General features: G+C 40.6%; 1 protein-coding gene and 1 long non-coding RNA gene across 3 annotated transcripts in view; one reads left to right on the top strand and one right to left on the bottom strand.

Moving 5' to 3' along the window:
- LOC138736939 (uncharacterized) overlaps positions 1–7,817 on the top strand; it is a 46,978-nt gene extending 39,161 nt beyond the window's left edge. The window contains exon 2 of the long non-coding RNA XR_011340666.1: positions 6,569–7,817. This is a non-coding gene — a long non-coding RNA (uncharacterized lncRNA). The remainder of the gene's footprint in view (positions 1–6,568) is intronic.
- The window catches only part of me1 (malic enzyme 1, NADP(+)-dependent, cytosolic), a 536,434-nt gene that overhangs the window by 311,405 nt on the left and 203,648 nt on the right, over positions 1–21,381 (bottom strand). The gene's annotated exons all lie outside the window — the stretch shown is intronic.

Here is a 21,381-nt window from a genome sequence, read left to right as displayed (position 1 = left end):
TCTCAAAACATTTCAAGAGTGCCAAGTCCCTCTAAGTTGGGATAGACACCACTCAAAATTCAGGATGGCATTGAAAATGTTATTCATCTGTTGTAATCAAACAGAAGCCAAACATAAAAAGAATGGAAGGTATACCACTTCCCACTCTACCCAGCCACCCACCCCACTGAGTATCTCCTGTCCTAGAAACAGTGGAATTTCAGAAGATGACAAATAACTTCATAATCTCTTTAGCCACCAGCTTTGAAACTGCAGGATGAAGGTCATCAGGTTTGAGGATTTATTAACTTTCAGTCATTTTTGAATACCAACCCTCCTCTCATACTTATTGCTTTGCTCTCCTCAGTCTCTACCTGTAGTTCTTATTTCCAGGTAGATTTTCTGTAGTTTCCACTATTTAGCTTTAATTTCTTTATTTCAACAAAATTTTTCTGTACAATCCATATTTCTACATTTTAAAAAAAACTCATCCATGGAAGCACATCTTTAAGTTTCCTATGGAGCCCATTTTCAGAGTTCTGAAAAATTCCCAATCCTCTGACCTATTGCTTTAACTTCCCTTAAGCTTTTACCTGTTTTACTTGTTTGATTTTTTTAAAGCTTTAAAACATGACTTGTAAACTATGGATTAATTATTTTAAAAATTAATCATTCCTTGCTTAGTTTAAAGCTTTTCATGTAGTTTCCTAATCTAAATTAGCCAGCTTGCACCTCATGCCTTAGCCCTGTCCTTAGCTTTTAGATTCTAGTTCTCAATTCAAATGAAACATTTGCAATGTACATAAAATTATCATTGCCTCATCCAAATTGAAATCTAATTGATATTCTGAAACATTTTCATCTAGTTTTTCTTTGTGTTAACAATAAACCCCTCAATTTGACAAGCAAAGTTTGAACCCATTTGTAAGAATCAAAGTTATGTGAATAAATAATCAATAATGTTAGAGATTTCAAGAAAGCCATTTCCCCCCAGTGCATGTGATTAGCGCACAAGTTTCAATTTTAACCCGATTTTGTCACAGTGTTATTTACAGAATTGTCATTTCCATGGCATCACCCACTCTTCTGCACCCCCGATTCTCTATGTTCCACAACTATCAGTCTCTCCAATAGAGAGATTTCAAAAGTCTTTTGGAAATCAAAACCTGCTTCAAATATAGTGTGAACCCTGTCTATTCAAAATACAATAAAACCCTTGGTATGTGGCACCTAAAGGGATTGGTAGATGCTGGATGAGCAAGTTTTCTGATTATGTGTGGTGTAAATGGAGAATGGCGAGATATGTCAATTTTAAACTTCAATTTTTTACCCATTTACTTTTCATGATTTTTTTTGCCAGTTGCTTGAGGTTGCTGGTTGCTTGAATTCTAGATAACAGGGATTTTACTGTATTCAATTAAAATTGGTCAGGCATAACCTTCTTCAGTCATTATTACTTGTATTTCACTATCAAAACTTTTTTTCTCCCCTCAGATTGATTGAAAGAAACCAACAAAGCAGATATCCTATTTTAGCATTTTATGTTAACAACCTGAGACTCGTCTCTTCTCCCCAACACAATTCAGTTTGTTTCTGTCCACGTCCATCAATAGTTTGAACGTACTGTATTTTGGTGGGCTGACAAAGACAACCCATTTTTATACATTTACAGGCACCTGGCCACCTATACTACAATAACTCTTACAGCCTTCTTACACTAAAAACCTGTGCTACTGCCATATATATAGCTCATCTCTGGAAGCTATCTTGCATGTTCACACAGAACAGAAAAGACGCCAGGTCAGTGAGTCCTCTTGCACAGCAACCCACCTTCCTGGAGCAAAAGTGGCATCTAGTGTGATGTAAAACCTACGCGCCGGGAAGTGATATTGCTCTGCACTCAATAATGGCAGTTGAACAGCATGTACATATGCTAACTATGTATATATTTTGAAATCTTAGAACGCAAGCAAATCTTCTGCACATTGTAATCAACCTTATGAAGCATGCAATGTTTCCATTGTGTGAGCAACGTGTTCGTGCGATCAGAAAAATGAATGAGGAGAATTTGAAGAGAAGTAGGGAGCAGTTTGAGGCAGAAGGTGCAGGAACCTTAGACGGAGACATTTGGTTCTTCTGAGTAAATCCGTACTAGTCTCTGATAGAAGAATGTGGAGGAGAGAGAGAGAGAGAGAGAGAGAGAGAGAGAGAGAGAGAGAGAGACAGACAGAGACACAGGGGCCCATGCTCTGGGGTAATGTCCTCAACAATTTTGAGGAGGCCGGGTGGCAGAGTCATTTTCATATGACTTTGTATTAGAACTCGTTGAGCCTCACATGAGGCACAAGACAACAAATTGGCGACAGCCTCTGTAATCTCGGCTAAGACTCGTCATTGCTTTGTAGTGCAATGCTACCCCATGTGAATATCAATCTTTCAGTTGTATTTTTGGTGTCGGTGTCGCCACTGTGTGTGTGTTGGTACGCCAGGTTACATGAGCATTGAGGAGAACCCTTTCTAAATGGTTCGTTGAACTGCCAAGTGGTGCGTTTCTTCAGGAGACAATGGGCAGATTTGGGGAACAGGGGTATCCAATGGTGCCATCGATGGTACACTCATTACCACCCCCAAGTCAACACACAAACCTACTACAATAAGAAAGGGTGCTACCCGATTGTTCTTCAAGCTGTTGTTGACCACAACTGCTGATGACGAGAGTTACAATTATTTGTCTTTAACAATTAATGTGTTTCATATGTCGATCGATATACAGTCTTTTTGTTGATTCAGCTTCACAGATGTGTATGTGGGTTGGCCTGGTCACACACACACGATGCTCGAGCTTTAGCCCACTCACCCATCTACAGAAAGGTTGAAGATCAAAGCGGATACCTCTTCCCACTGTACAGTAATGCATATGTGGATCAAGCAATAAATAAGGGTTTTTTTTCCCCTTTACATGTAACCATATAGGATGCAATGACAATGAAATATTTATATGCTAAACTGAAGGAATGGCTGACTGACTAAATGAAACTTATGACAAGTTCAAGGGATTGGTTCCAGAAAACATTAGTGAACAGCTTGTTTGTGATATCAGAGGTTGTATAAAGTACTTACAAATCTACATTGTTCTGCCAACAGAAATCTAGAACTGTTAACGGAGTGGAAACCCCCATGCATCTAATTGGAGACCCATCTTACCCCCACAGGAAGTGGCTGATGAAAGGGTTCACTAACCACCATGCACTTGATCAATGTCAGCCAAGCTTTAACTACCATTTGAGCTCAGCAAAGATGATAGTAGAAAGTGATTTCAGGTATCTCAAAGTTCACCTGGCCAAGTGACTTGATAATTGCAACACTTTTGTATCAGACATTATTGTTGCCTGTTGTGTTCTACACAATATATGTGAGATCAACAAGGAGCACTTCCTGCCAGAGTGGTCCACTAAGCTACCTAATCTCCCTGAGCCTAATCGAGTTGCTTATTAGGGTGCACAAGCACACAGTCACGCTATGCATGAAGCGATTGTGTGCATTCTGTACAGTGAATCTGTAAGATGATTAAGCCAACAAATAACATCTTTTAGTAAATGTCAGAAATTTTAGTGCACTTTAAACATGTAAAGAACAATAACAATTACAACTGCAAATGACTATTTACAAATATGCAAATTAAGAAGATGCCTATGTTCACAAGTGGTAAAGCACAAATCAGTGTGGATTAATTTTAAATCACTCCAGCAGCTGGAGGAAGGAGGAAGGTGGATTAAATGACTCATATGCTTCATCTGTCTGGACGTGGCATGTTGCAGGGAAGAATAATATTGCGTCTGGGATGCAGGGGTTTGGAGAGGGAACAGGGCACTATGGTATAGGAGCAGCCATGAGTGAAATCCCGTCTCTCCGAAGTGAGGCACGATTCCTCATCTTGTGCTGAATGTCTTAGAGCATGGTGCCAAACCCATTTATCTGATCCGCTCATTCCTATCTATCGGTCTCCCGTACCAAATACTCCTCCTCCTGCACACCCCTCCTCATCCGCTGCTCATGATCCCTCTCCCTTTCCAAAAGAAGGTGATCCCTCTCTGCATCATAATGGTCCATTGACAGCAGCAGATCCTTTTTCTCGATTGTGAAGACCTGCACTTTAGTTAATTTGTGGGTTTTTTCCCCTTGGCTGCAGCCGACTTCTTAGATAACAAAACAACACAAACGACATTAGTGAGAATGGTCCTTATGGGCAAGTACATTCACAAAGACATGAGAAAGATGGTAATCACAAACAAACAAATCATTTTATACCTGGTTGATCAGGAGGCACAGCTTATTTGTTTCTCGTGGTGGTGTCCTTCTCAAAGCCACTAATGTCTACGGTATCAAAAGTGCCGCTGGCGGCAGGAGATGCAGCAGGAATGGTCTCGGAGCAGCTGGATCTTCCATGTTGCCCAGAAGAGCAACTGGGTTGGCAGAGTGGCTTGTCCCCCAGATGGAATGATACATGTCAAAATATGGCCAGTCCAGAAGCCCTCTGCCACTCGGGCCATCATGGCCAATGACCTGATGAAAATCTTTTTGCAGAGGCTCTTCAGCTTGGTTATTGCCTGGGCCATCTTTCACCATTCCCATTAACTGGCAATTTATTTTGTCCTGTGCTAGGAGCTCCCGGACCTCATTATCTTCCCAATTGCCAGTCATGTTGAGATCTGAATATATCTTGACCATTGCTGAGGTCATTGCTATTGGTTTATTTTAAAATTCCCAAACTTGCATCACACGCATAAGATATCATCACGATGTCATCTTCCCTTCCTGTTTCGACCGAGCATCAACACTCGCCCATTGAGATGCATCCTGCTTCTCCTCTGATGCTATCTCACTTTGCGGATAAAAGCTGGGTGTGAAATGACCGCCAACCCCCCTCCCCAATCTACCTCCGACATGTCTACACAGGTAGGCGAAGCGTTCGAAAGGCAGATTCTACCCAGCTTGAATCCTTTGTGTATAAATGGTATTAAACAGGCATTCCAACATCCCAGCTAGCTGAAGAATTGAAGAAAATGCATTGGACACTTCAAATGGATTGCAAAATGGGGTATATGGGTAGCATAATGGTTGCTACAAAGATGATGCATGTCAGAAACTCAGGTTTGAACCCAGTGCTGTCTGCAAAGGTTTCCTCCAGGTGCTCTGGTTTCCTCCCACCATTCAAAACATACCAGGGTGGCAGGTCAATTGGGTGTATTTGGCCGGCACGGGCTTGCGGGCCAACAGGGCCTGTTACCATCCTGCAGGTCTAAAGTTAATTTAATTTAAATTTAATTCTAAAAAATCTGACAAGTCTGTTATTTTCAGTCCAATAAATGGACAACTTTTCTGGTGTTGTGTGACAAAAATTTGTCTAGACAATTTCTGCTTCATTTCCACTTCCACAAATTGACAAGTGAAATTTAGGACTTTTTTTTGCTACTTTGATGAACATTTTTTTTCTAATCTGGCTGTTCTTTTTTTATATATAAATCGAAGAGATAGGAACCGAAAAGTCTGAAGAAATAAATATCAATCTTTTGGTTCAGTTTTGGTTTCTACCTGACGAAATTAAGTGTTGACCTTGTCTTTATTGAGGACTTGTTTTAAATTGTTCACTTTTACTGGAACCAAATTACAAAGATAAGACTCATTAACCATGGCTGGAATGTAAATGTCAATTGTTAGGCCACACATTAGCCTCTGCACAATGAGAAAATGATTTAATTGACACAGAGTAGATGATTCTATAACTGTGGTTACAAAATGTTTCCAATCTATGGTCTGTGCATATTTGTTTTCCATCTACAATTTAATTTTGTTGATCTTATCACACTTACTGATGAAAATTTCCAATGATCTTTTCATCTAATTTCTTCATCCAGAACTCACTTTGACTGGGCTGCAGATGCTGGTTTGTAAATCAGATCTGATGTGGTTAATTTTTTTTACTGCAAAACAGATTAAGGGTATGCAGCTGTGGATAACTTTCTCATGATTAGCCTTATCATTGCCAGACATGTTATTTGTCCTCAGCTGTCCTTCAAGATGGTTGCAATCCATAGATTCACCTACAACTACCGTTACTGTTCTCATTGGCTCAGTGTCCCAAATGTCATACAGCACAAAAACAGGCTCCACAATTCTTTGAGGAATGCTGACCATTAAACACCCATTTACACACATCCTCTTTTGTTTCTTCCACTTTTTCATCAATTTCCCAGTATTTTACCTCTCACCAATACACAATGGCTAATAATCCACAAACCATAACATCTTTGGGTGGCTCAAGAAAACTAGAGCACCGCAGGGAAACCCACAAAGTCATAGTGAAAGCACAAACACCATAATAACAGCACCAGAAGTCAGAATTGAAATGGGACATCAGAACAGCATGCAACTGCTCGGAAATCTGACTCATTCGAGTAAAAGTAACGTCATCATATTATTTAAAAGAACATTCAGAATTTGCATGCAAAGGGTATTCCCAAGTCAGGATAGTGCACTGCTTAGAGGAACATGCAATTGACGTGGTACTAAACTTCTCTGCACTTTACAGATGGGAGTGGAAGCCCAGGGGGCCACGCTTCGCTGACTATTGGTGGATCGACTGCTGAGCTCGTCAAGAGTATCAAGTTCCTTGGAGTGCATCTGGTGAAGACTCTCACCTGGTCCCTTAACATCAGCTCCATAGCCAAGAAAGTCCAGCAGTGCCTCTACTTCCCGTGAAAGCTGAGGAAAGTTCATCTCCCACCCGCCATCCTCACTACCTTCTACAGAGGATGTATTGAGAGCATCCTGTGCATCCGCCTGGTTTTGGAAGTTGTACCACCTCAGACCATAAGACCCTGCAGAGGAAGTGAAGTCAGCAGAAAAGATCATTGGTGGCTCTCTTCCTGCCATGAACGACATTTACAACACTCGATGCAGACGAAAGGCAATAAACATTATCAAAGACTCGACACATGCTCTCCCTGTGATGTGAAAAGGCAAATGTCCAAGCAGGGGAACCCTCCAGATGTCAACGGTTGTGTACTGCGTCACGAAGGCTATTAAAAATAAAAGATACCTACCTCCTGAAACAGCAGGCCACTTCGGCACATCACGACAACAGCACAATGCGGGATGAATGGCTGCCCTCGTTAACCATAACCCCTCGCGCAGCTGGATTTCCCAGAGCAGTTCCAGCTGTGTGAGGGATTATGGGAAATGAAGTTGGCCATTTATCCCACACTGTTCCACCGTCATGACATGCCGAAGCACCAGGGCTGGGGGTAGGGTGGCAAGCAGGCTAGCAGCTGGTGGGGGGGGGGGAAGGCAGAAGGGAACTAGAGAGCGAGTGGGCAAGGTGAACTTACTCTTATTCCTATGAGTGCATTATAAAAGGTTAAAACCTTGTGTTTTAGATTTGTAGTTAATTTAATGACTATCCCTTTAAGAAAGATTTTTATTTTGTAGTGTTACCATAGTTACTATGATGTCCTCTTCTTTCTTTGGCTTGGCTTCGCGGACAAAGATTTATGGAGGGGTATGTCCATGTCTGCTGTCACATGTTGCAACATCTGGGCAAATGGGGAGTTTGCATTCAGTCTTCAGAGCACCATGGAGGCATAAGTTCTTGAAATACTTTTCTTTGAATTTGTCTTATCTCGTCATCTTATTTAGTCTCTTATCATCTTAATCGTCTCTTATTATTGTTTTATATTGTTTTTATTATTCAGTATGCTTTATTTACTCAAGTTATGAAAATCTTGATGCAGTTATAAAAATGGTATTTTCAACTAATTAAAGGCTACATAAAGCTGCAACTGCAAAGTTTCATTTATTGGAGTGATAAGATTGTAATTCGGAATATCAAGGCTTACGTTATGTTTTGGAATTGAAAAAAAAGTGTCATCTACATGCATAATATGTCATTAGTTGGAGGTGGGACCCCCCCCCCACCGACTAAATTGACAAGGTGGGCAAATTCCCGGGAATTTGGACCACAGTGTGAAAGGCCCAGGAAGTCTTGAATTCAAGAATTTCACTGGGACAAAGTAAGGATATCACTCACCTGCGGTGTGAAAAGAGTGAGAGTCCTCTGTGCTGGTGTTAAATACAAGGCTCTGAGTGATTTGAACCAGCCAATGGCAAGGTGCACACTGACCAGTTGTATGAGCCCAAACCTAACTGTCATTCTACCTGCAGTTTGTAACATTGTCTATGTCTTTGTAACTGAGTGGAACAAAGAGTACACTGTGTACTGACAGGTGGTGTGACTTCCAAATGAGTTTTAGGCAGGGAGGCCACGTGACTACCAGCAATTGGTAGAGTGCCACCCACACACACAACAGTCTTTATTTTTAATCCAAAAGAAACTCACATAAGAAAAATCTCATTCTTTGTCTAGTCCAGGCTCAAAACTACATTCTTTCCATCTTGTTCCAACAGTAGTTATTGGCAATTGTTTAAAATGCAATTTTACTCACTTTGCACCATTACTTCATTTAATCCTTCCCACCATCCATCTAAGAGACCACCATAACGTTTATGATTGGTGCCAAAACAGTCTTCAGATGTATGACAAAGAACATTGCAAAATATTGCATCAAAATTGACCACCAAAAAAAGCTAAACATGACAGTTCTACAATCCTCCTCTCATTATTTAGTGCATCTGATTATAGGCTAGTAGATCAACTTACAAAAATTAAGTGTTCACCATGTTGATTAAATAAGAAAAAGAATGATAACCTCCATTTTTGCAAGAAATGCATCACTTGCTTGTACAATAATGCCAAATGCAGAACATCTGTAATACATTTGAACACTTGTCAAATTTAACGATTAAGATGTCAGTCAATGCTCAGGCCATATGTTCCTCAAATGGTTTATTCAAGAAGGTTCCTTTAAAATCTTTTTTTAAATGGCAAGAGTGAAAGCATCAAGTGTCCCCTGCAACTATATCAGTCATCAATGATTTGTAGCAAAAAGTTTAAAGGAACATTTAAAATACATCACCTGGGGCAAAATGAAACAGACCTTAAAACGTTGTATGCTCTATTTGTTTAAGGAATGCATCAATGGCAAGGCATGCAGTTATTGTTTATTCCCAATTAACCATTAAAGGCAATAGTGATCTGCCTTCAGGAAATGCTACATTCCTTTTATTAAAGACACTCCCAAACCCTTTAAGGAACATGACGTAGCCATTAACAAAATAATCATTTTTGGCAAGATTACTTTTGTTTAGGGAGCCAAATAGGTTAGTGCAGATATTTGTGGGGAATGTTTTACACATATATATTCTTTTCTTTGGCTTGGCTTCGCAGACGAAGAATTATGGAGGGGGTAAATGTCCACATCAGCTGCAGGCTCGTTTGTGGCTGACAAGTCCGATGCGGGACAGGCAGACACGGTTGCAGCGGTTGCCGGGGAAAATTGGTTGGTTGGGGTTGGGTTTTTCCTCCTTTGCCTTTTGTCAGTGAGGTGGGCTCTGCTGTCTTCTTCAAAGGAGGTTGCTGCCCGCCGAACTGTGAGGCCCCAAGATGCACGGTTTGAGGCGATATCAGCCCACTGGCGGTGGTCAATGTGGCAGGCACCAAGAGATTTCTTTAGGCAGTCCTTGTACCTCTTCTTTGGTGCACCTCTGTCACGGTGGCCAGTGGAGAGCTCACCATATAACACGATCTTGGGAAGGTGATGGTCCTTCATTCTGGAGACGTGACCCACCTAGCGCAACTGGATCTTCATCAGCGTGGACTCGATGCTGTCGGCCTCTGCCATCTCGAGTACTTCGATGTTAGGGATGAAGTCGCTCCAATGAATGTTGAGGATGGAGTGGAGACAACGCTGGTGGAAGCGTAGTAGGAGCCGTAGGTGATGCCAGTAGAGGACCCATGATTCGGAGCTGAACAGGAACGTGGGTATGACAACGGCTCTGTATACGCTGATCTTTGTGTGTTTCTTCAGGTGGTTGTTTTTCCAGACTCTTATGTGAAGTCTTCCAAAGGCGCTATTTGCCTTGGCGAGTCTGTTGTCTATCTCGTTGTCGATCCTAGCATCCGATGAAATGGTGCAGCCGAGATAGGTAAACTGGTTGACCGTTTTGAGTTTTGTGTGCCCGATGGAGATGTGGGGGGGCTGGTAGTCATGGTGGGGAGCTGGCTGATGGAGGACCTCAGTTTTCTTCAGGCTGACTTCCAGGCCAAACATTTTGGCAGTTTCCACAAAACAGGACGTCAAGCGCTGAAGAGCTGGTTCAGAATGGGCAACTAAAGCGGCATCGTCTGCAAAGAGTAGTTCACGGACAAGTTGTTCTTGTGTCTTGGTGTGAGCTTGCAGGCGCCTCAGATTGAAGAGACTGCCATCCATGCAGTACTAGATGTAAACATACATACATATATACATACATACATATATACACACACACACATATATATATATATACATATACACACATATATACACATATACATACATCTATACATACATATATATACATACATATATACATACATATATACATATAAATTCACATACATATACACATATATACATATATATATACATATACATATATATACATACATACATGCACACATACTTATATACATACATACATATACATACATGCATACATATCTTTCTTTGGCTTGGCTTCGCAGACGAAGATTTATGGAGGGGTAAATGTCCACATCAGCTGCAGGCTCGTTTGTGGCTGACAAGTCCGATGCGGGACAGGCAGACACGGTTGCAGCGGTTGCAGGGGAAAATTGGTTGGTTGGGGTTGGGTTTTTCCTCCTTTGTCTTTTGTCAGTAAGGTGGGCTCTGCGGTCTTCTTCAAAGGAGGTTGCTGCCCGCCGAACTGTGAGGCGCCAAGATGCACGGTTTGAGGCGATATCAGCCCACTGGCGGTGGTCAATGTGGCAGGCACCAAGAGATTTCTTTAGGCACTCCTTGTACCTCTTCTTTGGTGCACCTCTGTCACGGTGGCCAGTGGAGAGCTCGCCATATAACATGATCTTGGGAAGGCGATGGTCCTCCATTCTGGAGACGTGACCTACCCATACATACATACATATATACATATATATATATATATATATATATATAATATATATATATATATATATAGTGCAAGCCAACCTGTCTGGGATTGTGAACCTTTATCCCTTCTTCACGATTCAGTTCATTTTGGCTTTTTATTCTGCTTTTTGACTTTGATTATTTACATGACAGTTGCTGCAAGCTAGACAATAAACCATAGGTCCAAAAATACCTACTTATGTCAGCCTTTTAAGAGGCACAGAAGCTAACAGGAATCGTTAAATGGTTAATTCATAATTCTAAAGATTGAGCAATCAAGATTATCCAATTGTCATTGAAAAAAGATTAGGCTGCATCTGGCCATTGATCCAAAATGTTAATTCAGTTTCTTTTCGCAGCCACTGTCCTACCTGTTCGAAAATTTCTAAAAAAAATTTTCGAAAAGGGAAAATCAGCTGTTTTTTTTGAACCTATGGATTTTTAAATCATCTGATGAAAGGATTATAATCTGCTTTTGGAATGAAGAAATTATAAATGTTCTCAATGTTGCATAGTCTTCCATTTAGTTGATCTGTTGAAATATCATCAATCCAAAATGTCACTTGCTTGTATCACCGTAGATGCTGCCTGATTTGCTGAGCAATCATTGCACTTGGTGATTCATGTCAGATTCTCAGCAACTGCAGCCTTTCCCTTTTCACTTAGAGCAGTGATTCTCAACCTTTTTCTTTCCACTCACATACCACTGTAAGTATTCCCTATGCCATAGGTGCTTTGTAATTAGTAAGGTGGTATGTGGGTGGAAAGAAAAAGTATGAAAACCACTGTTTTAATCGAACTTAATTGATTTGTTATATGCACAGTTTCATAACTCCAAAGGAAATGGGCCAATACCCTTTCTGAGCAATGCCTAATGTTAAGATAAAACCCAGGCTGCTGAAGCTACACATTTACCCCCTCCATAAATCTTCTGTGAAAATGTGCCATATGCAATATGCAAGCTTTTAATGTCTTTGAGATAAGCAACAGGAATGAAATTCAAGCAAGATACATTTCTAAACTTTTACACAAGATCCAATTAAAAACTAAACAACTACCCCACGTACAGCTCGTTGCTCTGATATGTTTTCCAACCACCATGCTTTCTGCAAAGTATCTTTTTCTATTAATTCCACAAAAGGGTACATGGGACCCATTCAGACCTTGGAAATCACTGTGCATGGGCTCTTTGTGGATCACAGCACTAATTAAAAGAGAAAATGCTTTCTAATCTCAAAAAAAACAGCTGTACTCACACTCTTCCAACCTCTCAAAGTCCAATCTTGGAGGGTGATGTAAAGCCTTATTAGTTTGTGCAAAAAAAGTTGATATAGGATTGGCTTAAGGAAAAGAAAGTAGGAATAAACAGAACATTTTCTGGGTTGTACTGGATTCTCTCTGTTGATCACAGTGTAAAGATGAAGATTCAATATAGGCACCTAGGCCAATGGATGATACTGCAAAGGCACTGAATTACAAAAATGTCATGAAGACCATTCAGCATTCTAACTTGCCCAAGAGAGGATCTGGTTGTCTTGAAGTCAGTACAATTTGGATACACCCAATTGATTCATAGCGATGGGTCCAACAGTGGAGCAGTTCACATTGTAAATCAGACTGTAAATTAGACAATACACATGGAGACAAAGAGGGAAGTGACAGAAAGATATTACTTTCAATTGAAGTCCAGAACCGGGAGGATACTCTCAGGATAAGAACAAGTCATTTATGGCATAAAGGAAAAATCCTCATTCATCCTCATTTGTTCTTTTAAATTTTTTTTATTGAATTTAACATATAAGCATGCATACATAAATTTGTAAACAATGCAATTGTATATTAGTAAGCAGGCGCAAATAAAAAAATATATTAAACTACATTGAGGATTCCACCTTTGTAAACTAAAGGTTTTCTACCTTTAGGACTGAATGTTCAGTGATTGAGGATATTCAAGACTGAGATCAATAGATTTTTAGGAATGAAGAACAAATAGGTCAAGCAGAAAAATCAACTACATATTAAAAATTCGAGCGTGATCTTGTTGAATGTCAAAACAGGCTCAAGGGACCATATGGCAGATTCCAGACATCTCCTTCTCTCTCCCCCCTCCCCACCCACACCGCCCCCCCCACCACACCGCCCCCCCCACCACACCGCCCCCCCCACCACACCCCCCCCCCACCACACCCCACGTAGCGCTACTTTGGTAAGTGTGCCAGGAACACTAACTGAGTCACTTCAGAGCAGGTCACACTCTTTTAAATAAATACCTAGACTTTGAAACCTGAATTACGATGAAGTTGCAAATTACAACCAAACCAAAACCAATTTAATTGCATACATTTTTTGAGAATGACTGCTGTAAACATAATGTGTACCATATAAGTTTCAAATTAGCTTCAGATGCACAGAGAATAGGCCATAAAACAGAAGAGGAAAATGATGGCGATGTTGGCTAATTATACCTACAACCAAATGATTATTCAAACAATGCAGAATCCTTCATTTTCAACCATGGGAGCCCAACAGCTGAAGGTCAATTCACTGGAGATTCATACTCAGCACTTTATTGGCAGTTTTTAATGACCTCCAATTATCAGAAATTGATTCCTTGCAAAACTTGGAAATGAAGATTTCAGATTCAAAACTCTAAATTAAACTGAAGCAAGCTTGAATGTATACTTATGATCCCAATACTTGAACTACATATAGAGTTTAAAATGTACTGTCAATAAAACTTTAAATTTTCAGATTAACAAACAAAATTATATTCATACTATCAAAACAATGCATGTAAACCTAAAGTGGAACATTTTTTTCTTTTGATTCATGGAAAATGTTCCAATTTCTTTTGAACGTATAGAATACGAGACCAAACACTACAGAGTTCTGTAACAATGCCAAAACTGAAATTATTAACCAAAACATTCTGCTGATTATTCATTTACCTGATAAAGATTTCTCATGCAATGCATCCAAGTTCATACAATTACACTGTGGATGTTGAATCAGAAAAACATAATGCACAAATTTCCACAAATCCTAATTTTACAGTTTTATACAATTTTTTCTATTAATTGTTCTGCAATTTATCTTAAGCAATAAAGTGGAAAAATTTATATCAAGGTTGGCACGGTGGTGCAGTTGAAATGTTACTGCAGCATAGTTTCAGTGGGCTGTACCTGACTGGCCTTCAGCACTGTCTGCTGAGCTGGTACATTCTCCAGTACCATGTGGGTTCCCTTGGGTTTTCTGCTACAAGTTACCCCACATGTGGGTGGATGGCAAGAAATGCAAAGTTGATCTCCAACTCTGCACACTGAACTGTCCATTTATTTCTATGCAAAAGTATGGATAACCAACTAGCAGGTACCTTGGTACATGTGACAATAATTTTAAATGTGTAGTTATGGGCCTGAGGGCATACAAGCTATAGGGAAATGGAGAAAAATTGAATCAACAGGAGTGCTCAGAGCAGGCACTGAAATGATGGGCTGAAGAGTTCAAGTTTATTATCATCCAAAGGCACAACTGCAACCTAACGAAACAGAGTTCACCAGTCCTCGGTGGAAAATACACAGGCATACAACCAGACATAATACATACAGTCAAACAATACATATGCAGGGGGCACTAGAGAGCAGATGATGGAATAAGTCACAACCTACAGAGCTCCTGCGAATTGTATTAATAAAGTATTAATTAACAACAATCCAGGCAGTGTTATACTATTTGATTATAGTTGGCAACACTTTGAAATAACGGGTGGATGTTGAAATGCCTAACAAGGCGGCTAAATGTAGAGACAGCGGCCCAGAGGCCTACCCAGCAGACTGAAGACTCAGCCTCACCTGATCCTGTCTCCCCAGGCAGCTAGCTCACTGTTAGACCAGGAAGAGCAGGCAACTGTCTTCAAGTTGCTAAAGCTAGCAGTGCTAACTGAACTTCGAAAATACATTGTAGAGACCATTAAAATTGAGATAATAATACATAGAGGAGAAGAAATGGATGCCCTTGTCAGAGCTACAGAGTGTAAAAATTCAATTTGTGGCCAAAAAAGTACCCACAGACACCAAATTAAGAGAAATTAAAGACACTTTTGGGGAGATAGAACATTCAATGTCAGGTGTAGCAACTTCAGCTCAGTGCAAAAGAAAATTAAAACTCACCACTGATGAGAAAACTGGAAGACAGATGTGAGGATTTGGAAGCAAGATCCTGGAGAAATAACATCAGGATAGTGGGAGTTCCCAAAGAAACTGACAACGTTAGAGAAAATGCAGCATCAGCTTTATTAAAAGAGGTGTTTAGACTGGTGGACCGAGCACACTGCACCCTACAGCCAATACCAGAGTAGGGGGAGTGCCCACGGGGCATAGTAGCCAAACTTCACGATTACAGTGATTGCATGGAGGTCCTATGCCTTGCCAGAGAATGATGCAAGATAAAACTGAGGGGGAATGATTATCTGTTTCCCCCTATCATACTGCGAAAGTGGCCCAAGTGGTGCTCAACAACATCAGACTGGAACTAAGTACCCTACTGGAGGTCTGATTAGGGTTGATCTACACTGCAGAGCTACAGATCACTCACAAAGACAAGGTGAAGGACTTCCTCATGGCTGAAGAAGTGAGAGTAAATATCAAGACACTGAAAGTCAACTGATTAAAGTGCAAGTCCACTGGGGCACTGCCACTTGTTGGGCATTCTTATTTTAATCTGCAGTTAACAAACTTGTTAAAATTAAGGTGCAATTCCAAGAAACATAATATGGAATTACTGTTAAGTGGATTTGTTGGGCTGAATGATGTAGACCTGATCGAAGTGCCTTGCAATATGCCTGAAAATCTAATTCAAATTTTGGAGGATGGATGGTTGTGTTTCCCTTCTGCTCAAGCTCACTCTCTGAGGCCTTGACATTTAGGGGCAAGAGCGTTTGGACCATGTGGATGTAAAGTATTCTCCCCATAGCTTAGTCTTAATATGGGAATTATAACCATATAACCACTTACAGCACAGAACAAGCCAGTTCGGCCCTACTAGTCCATGCCGTAACAAATCCCCACCCTCCTAGTCCCACTGACCAGCACCCGGTCCATACCCCTCCAGTCCTCTCCTCTCCATGTAACTATCCAGTCTATCGTTAAATGTAACCAATGATCCCGCCTCAACCACGTCTGCAGGAAGCTCATTCCACATCCCTACCACCCTTTGCATAAAGAAATTTCCCCTCATGTTCCCTTTATAATTTTCCCCCTTCAATCTTAAACCATGTCCTCTAGTTTGAATCTCCCCCTTTCTTAATTGAAAAAGCCTATCCACATTTACTCTGTCTGTCCCTTTTAAAATCTTAACCACCTCTATCAAGTCCCCTCTCAATCTTCTACGCTCCAGAGAAAAAAGCCCCAGTCTGCACAACCTTTCCCTGTAACTCAAACCTGAAATCCTGTCAACATTCTCGTGAACCTTCTCTGCACTCTCTCTATTTTGTTTATATCTTTCCTATAATTTGGTGACCAAAACTGTACACAGTACTCCAAATTTGGCCTCACCAATGCCTTGTACAATATCATCATAACCTCCCTACTCTTGAATTCAATACTCCGATTTATGAAGGCCAACATTCCAAATGCCTTCTTCACCACACCATCTACCTGAGTATCAGCCTTGAGGGTACTATTTACCATCACTCCTAAATCCCTTTGTTGCTCTGCACATCTCAATAGCCTACCATTTAATGCATATGACCTATTTAGATTTGCCTTTCCAAAATGTAACATCTCACACTTATCTGTATTAAATTCCATCAGCCATTTCTCAGCCCACACCTCCGGGCTTCCTAAATCACCTTTTAATCTACGCTAATCTTCCTCACTGTCCACAACACCACCAATCTTTGTATCATCCGCAAACTTGCTTATCCAATTCTCCACCCCTACTTCCAGATCGTTAATGTACAAAAACAAACAATAGTTGACCCAGGACCGATCCCTGAGGAACTCCACTAGTCACCGGCCTCCAATTGGACAAACAATTTTCTACCTCTACTCTCTGACACCTCCCATCCAACCATTGTTGAATCCATTTCACTACCTCCTTATTTTTACCTAATGCCTCCACCTTTTTTCTTAACCTCCTGTGGGGAACTTTGTCAAAAGCTTTACTAAAGTCTAAATAGACAACATCCACAGCTTTCCCTTCATCAACCTTTTTTGTAACCCCCTCGAAAAACTCAATCAGGTTTGTCAAGCATGATCTACCCCTGACAAAATCATGCTGATTACTCCCTATCAATCCCTGTACCTCCAAATATTTGTAAATACCATCACTCAGAACACTTTCCATCAACTTGCCCACCAGACATCAGACTCACGGGCCTATAATTCCCAGGTTTACATTTGGACCCTTTCTTAAACAGCGGAACCACATGCGCAACCCTCCAATCCTTTGGCCCTACCCCCGAGGCCAGTGACAGGGGGTACTGCATTAAATATATGTCGTGTATGCAGATTTCTTTGTCTATGTGGGGAGGGGGGGGAGGAGACCACCTTGGCACTTGCATTCAATTAGGGTGGTACAACCACAAAATCTCAAGGTATAATCCAATAAATCCAAACCATCCTGGCGGTGCAACACCAGTTAGATTTCTCAGTTGGAATATCAGAGAAATGAGAAGCCCTATCAAAAGTTTTCTCCCATCTGAACTAGTTAAATGGAAATTAAGGAGAAATTGTGGGAAGAGGCTATTGAGAGAATTTGTTCTACCACCTCCTGCCCGCGATTGGGACTCATTCATTTCAAGGTGATGCATAGGGTTCACTTTTCAAAATCCAAACTGTCAACTATTTATCCTGAAATAGAGGACAAATGCAGTAACAGTAATAGCTCCCCTTGCCACATCAGTGCCCCAAAATACAAGGGTTCCAGAGCTGAATCTTCAGCGCACTATCTGAAATATTTAAAGTCAATTTGCAACCTTGCCCATTGACTGCAATATTTGGAAACTCCGCCAACTCCCTAAATTCCCTGCAGAAAGACTCGATAGCATTTACGTCCCTATTAACCAAATGTCTAATCTTGTTGCACTGAAAGTCTGACAGGATCCTTCTATTACACAATGGATTAAAGATATCAGTTTCTGCATTAAATTAGAGAAAACCAAATACACATTAAGATGGTCTGTTATGAGCTCTGAGGACCCCAAGATCCAACAGCAACAAAAATTCACCAAGAAAAATGGTTACATAAACAAAAATTGCTTTTAATTATCTTTACACATGAAAACAGGATCAAACTAACTTTAAATTGGTCCCTTAGAGAATCAGAGCAGACAACTGTGTGTGGGACAAAATGAGTTGGGGGAGATATTGAACAAGTTCTTCTCTTTGGTATTCGCTAGGGAAAAGGACATGGAATCATGTAGGATAAGAGAAGTAAAAGGGGTAATTATGGAAAATGTAAGGATAAGAAAAGAGGGGTTGTTGGAACTTTTGAGACATAAAAAGGTGGATAAGTCTCCAGATCCTGACAGAATTTTCTCCAGGTCCTTGAGGGAAGTCAGAGAGGAAGTAGAGGAGGCTCTGACAGTGATTTTTAAAAAGTCACTAGAGGGGGCCATGGTGCCGCAGGATTGGCATATCGCAAATGTGGTTCCTCTGTTTAAAAAGGGCTCCAGATGTAGGCCCAGCAATTATAGGCTAGTAAGATGACATCTGTGGTCGGTAATCTAATGCAGAGTATTCTTCAAGATAATATGTGTAAGTATCTAGAGAGGCAGGGATTGATCAGGGACATTCAACATGGGTTTGTGCGGGGAAGGTTATGTTTGACAAATCTTGTTGAATTTTTTGAGGAGGTGACTCAGAAGGTTGATGAGGGTAGAGCAGTAGATGTAGTCTATATGGATTTCAGTAAGGTTTTTGGTAAGGTTCTACATGGAAGGTTGGTAAGGAAGGGGCAGCCACTAGGTATTAATGTTGAGATAGTCAGATGGGTTCAACGGTGACTAGAGGGTAGATGCCAGAGAGTCATGGTGGATGACTGTCTGTCAGGATGGAGGCCAGTGACAAGCAGTGTGCCTCAGGGATTGGTGTTGGGTCCCTTCTTGTTTGTTATTTACATTAATGATTTGGATGATGGAGGGGTAAATTGGGTTAGGAAATATGCGGACGATATTAAAATAGGGGGGGTAGTGGATAGTGAAGATGGTTTTCAGAGACTGCAGAAGGAATTGGACTGCATGGAAGAGTGGGCTGAAAGATGGCAGATGGAGTTAAATACCGATAAGTGTAAAATGCTTCATTTTGGGAAGAATAATCAAAACAGGACATAAGCAGTGAAGGGGAGGGCATTGAGGAATGCAGAGGAACAGAGAGATCCTGGAATAATGGTTCACCATTCTTTGAAAATGGAATCTCGTGTGGATTAGAGTGGTTAAAAAAGTCTTTGTTATGCTGGCCTTTATAAATCAAAGCATAGAATAGAGGAGTTGGGAAGTGATGTTGAGACTATTCAAGCCATTGGTGAGGCCAAGTTTGGAATATTGTGTGCAGTTCTGGTCCCCAAATTATAGGAAGGATATCAATAAGATAGAGAAGGAGCAGAGAAGATTTAATAAAATGTTGCTTGGATTGCAGTATCTGTAAGACAAAGAAAGATTGATTAGACTGTGTCTTTATTCATGAGAGCATAGAAGGTTGAGGGGGTTTTGATAGAGGTATTTAAAATTATGAGGGGGATAGAGTAGATGTGAATAGGCTGTTCCCCTTGAGAGTAGGTGAGATTTGAGTCAAGGGGGCAAAAGTTTAGAAATAACATGAGAGGAAGTTTCTTCACTCAGAGAATGGTGACTGAGTAGAATTACCTTCCGGAAGAGATGGTTATGGCAAGGTCAATTTTATAATTTAAGGAAAAGTTAGATGGGGGCATGGATGTGAGGAGATTGGAGTGTTATAGGCAGGGTGCAGGTAAGTGAGACTAGAGGAGATCATTTAAATCGGTACGGACTAGAGGGGCCGAGATGGTCTATTTCCACACTACAACTGTTAATGGTTATATGGTTATTATTAACTTAACCTAATCCCCTTCTAATTCTAAGTGCACATCTATGTAATGTGTATGGAAGTTCAGAAAAATTCTTTAATTCACAGTTCCATCTCACTTCTCACTCCTCCAAGTTCACTGGTTGCATGCAATACTTATACTATGCACAGAATTTAACATTTATGAATTTCAGCAGACTTTGGTGCTTGAAAGGTAAAAGATTACCGCTCAGGAAGGTTCTTGTCAGTTTTCAGAGAGATTTGTTGCTCGTTGGACACCCACAACTAATTCCTTCTGAACAACCACTTCAGTGTCTTGCTGAAGAACCTTGCCCCATCAGGGTTTTCCAGATGATAACCTCTTTCTTTCAGGTCACCACAGAGTTCCTGTTTGTTTCCATTATTTCAAGTGAAACATTAGGCACCCAGTCCTCTCCTCTTGTATGGACCACAAGGGCTTTGACCAGGCTGAACTAATCACTCACAATGGGTTTTTTCCACAAGCTTGCCAGCTTGTCCTGTTCCAGTCTCAGCTGCTGCTTCTGAACTCTAGCACTGTAGAACTGAATTTCTCTCTCTCACTCTGTCTCTCTCTCTTAGAAAAACCTGTTTGATTCTCTCTGCTTGCAAAACCATCTGACCCTCTTAGAACAGCCACCTCTACTCAGACAGACTGGAACTCCAAACCTAATCCTCCAAGTTCTTTCATCTGTTGCTTTCCAAAACAACAATTCATTTGTGAAGTCAGTATGGGCACTCTTCAAAGCTTTTTCAAAGGCTCTCAGAGCCGGACTGTCTGACTTGAGCATGTTGTATTTTATCTTGTATATAGATATGTTTTAAAGTAGATAAATTGTGGCAATTTTCTTTTAGTGTAAGTCACATATAAACACTTCAAAACAGATCTCATTTAAAATTCTGTAGCTCTGCTCAAGTCAGACAGTCCGGCTCTGAGAGCCTTTGAGCTACAGAATTTTAAATGAGATCTCTTTTGAAGTGTTTATATGTGACTTACACTAAAAGAAAATTGCCACAATTTATCTACTTTAAAACATATCTATATACAATATAAAGTACAACATAATCTCTCACAGGTCCACCGGAAAATTTTTCCACAAATGGCAATCCTTTATGCATTTTTTTCTAAATTACAAGTTCTTACAGATTAGAAGACTATCTGTGAGATGATTGTACCAGGACAATCAGTTACAGACCAATGACATCGTCAAAATATATGCCAAGGTGGTCAGGGGGTGGGATGG

Source organism: Narcine bancroftii, chromosome 6 (assembly GCF_036971445.1).
Source record: "Narcine bancroftii isolate sNarBan1 chromosome 6, sNarBan1.hap1, whole genome shotgun sequence".
NCBI lineage: Eukaryota > Metazoa > Chordata > Chondrichthyes > Torpediniformes > Narcinidae > Narcine > Narcine bancroftii.
This window is presented reverse-complemented; position numbering and strand designations above follow the sequence as displayed.